Below are 2,500 nucleotides of genomic sequence, written 5' to 3' on the forward strand. Positions count from 1 at the left end.
GTTTTTCATTTTTCTGATACCACGCAATCTTCCCTGTTTTCTTATTTGTTACCCTTCTTGCTTAGCGTCATATCTGTCTTGCCTTCATCTCTTCTCTCACCCAGAAAGTCTGTTCTCTTTTCTAATTTGTCGTCATCGTTCCTCTTACAAAATCTTCGTATTATCCTGTTAATTACACTATCATCTTTCCTCATACCTACAAACTCATCACATTTTCCTGTGTATTATGTATTTCTTTTTCCTCCTATTCACAAGCATTTCGTATCTTCATGTTTAATATGCTTTAAATTTTCTCTTATTCACAAACCCTGCAAATTTTCCTGTACATTATGCCTTTATTTTCCTCTTATTCACAAACCCCTGTCTACGTATTCTTCAGTCTATAATTTCTTCATCTTTCCACTCATCCGCAGACTCTCGGTATTTTCCTGTCTTTTATGTCTTTATCAGATTCCTCGAAATTTCTCTCCTATCTTGCCTCCATCTTTAATGTCACCCTCACTCCTCGCATTATTCCTTGCCTATCTTGTCATTTTCCACTCATGTATAGAGATTGAGCGTAGTATTTTTGCTATTATCCTTCCTTAGCTGCTTTACCGCCGTGGTCATCCTCTGTTCATATTTATAATACTATGTAAATATTTGTATGAACACAGAAAAGAGATTATAGGAGGATATTTTTTTATGTTTATTTATTTATTCATTTTTAGGGTACAGAACGTTTTAAGGAACTGTATACTACAAAAGTGCCTATGATGTTGTAGATGCTATTGAAAGAATGATCTACCAGTGAAAGGACTAACCAGATCTTATTTTTTCTTCTTAATTGTGTTTAAATTCACCCCTTCACACGCTGTCTCCTGCTTCACACCTCCCGTCCTTCTCCTCAGTACAAATAACAAGGATGAGGCGCCGTCCCACACCCTCTCAACTAACCCGGATAGACACCTTGCGGGATATTGAATACTGGCCTTATGTACCTGTATTCTCAAGGTCACCCGCATTCATTCCTCCTCAATTCTATTATTTTATCTCGATTTTTTTTGTCATACATTTTTTTTTTTTTTGTGTACGCTCAACCATCTTCTATTTTCTTCATTTTTTTTTATGTAAATTTGTTTATTTTTTGTGTGTGTTGAGCTGTTTGACTACCTGGGTGGCTGACTGTCTGGGTGGGTTTCTCTCTCTCTCTCTCTCTCTCTCTCTCTCTCTCTCTCTCTCTCTCTCTCTCTCTCTCTCTCTCTCTCTCTCTCTCTCTCGCTCGCTCGCTCGCTCGCTCTCACTTCATACCTTCATTTTCTTCACCTTTCATCCGTGTGTCTTATGTATATTCAAACAAAACCACACCTTTCCTTTTCTCTCTCTTTTTACTAATTATACCTTTCCTTTGTGTCTCCTTTCTTCTTTTATCCTATCCAAACATGTCTCCTTCTCCTCCTTCTCCTCCTCTTCCTCCTCCTCCTCCTCCTCCTCCTCGGGCGGGACAGTACACGGCTGGATCTGAAAGTCATAATTGCAGTCTTCTAACCGCGGCGTGACTTCAAACTGACCCCAAGGAGGTGATGTAAGCATTTAATTGTCGTTGTAGTGTGTGTGTGTGTGTGTGTGTGTGTGTGTGTGTGTGTGTGTGTGTGTGTTTCTCTGTCACAATAACCTAACTTAACCTATAATTTTTGACAGTGGTGGTCTTTAGTCGAGTGACCTCCTGCACCTTCCACTGTGTTTTGTCCTTTCCTTCAGTCTTGAGTCGTCTGGTTTGTTTACGTTCTTACACAACCTGACAAACGATAGATTCCTGGCAGAGGGCTTGGGATTGAGGGGAAAACACAGAGCATAGAGGGAAGTGAGAGTGCCTGGGTACCTAATTGACCTCAACTGTACCTTCAGTAAACAAATCAGTACAAAAAAGACTATGCAAACAATGAAATAATGAAAAATCTATAAAGCCATACAATGAAAGTCCAACAAAAAGAAAGGAATAAAAACGATACATGATGAAAAGGAAAAAAATGTCGAATAGAACATATTTAGGACAGGTGTGTGAAGGAGGATAGGAGAACAAGACAGGTGTGTGAGAAATAAATGAACACACCTGTAATTACCTTACCTTTTGTGTGAGATAGAGAGAGAAGGCGGAAGAGAAACAAGAAGGGAGTGAGGGAGTAGTGGTGGGAGAGAGGATGAGGATACAGGTAGGAAGAGTAGAGGAAGATAGGAAAGGGAATAGAAGAGAAGGACGAAAGAAGTTGTCAGGGTACAGGAGGAGGAGAAAGAAGAAAATAGGGAGAGCAGAAGATAAAGGTAGATGGAGGATAGGAACGGTAATAATTAGACACGATTACATTCCTTGTCACTCAATTTTTTTCCTTTTTTTTTTTCTTTCTTTCAAAATGACGAATCTTTTTTTTTTTTAATAGTGGGTTCAGAATTCTCTCTCTCTCTCTCTCTCTCTCTCTCTCTCTCTCTCTCTCTCTCTCTCTCTCTCTCTCTCTCTCTCTCT

General features: G+C 39.4%; 1 protein-coding gene across 2 annotated transcripts in view; it reads right to left on the minus strand.

The window, feature by feature from the left end:
* The window catches only part of LOC135107910 (uncharacterized), a 70,004-nt gene that overhangs the window by 53,158 nt on the left and 14,346 nt on the right, over positions 1-2,500 (minus strand). The window lies entirely within an intron of this gene.

This window comes from Scylla paramamosain, chromosome 16 (assembly GCF_035594125.1).
Source record: "Scylla paramamosain isolate STU-SP2022 chromosome 16, ASM3559412v1, whole genome shotgun sequence".
In the NCBI taxonomy this organism is placed as follows: Eukaryota; Metazoa; Arthropoda; class Malacostraca; order Decapoda; family Portunidae; genus Scylla; species Scylla paramamosain.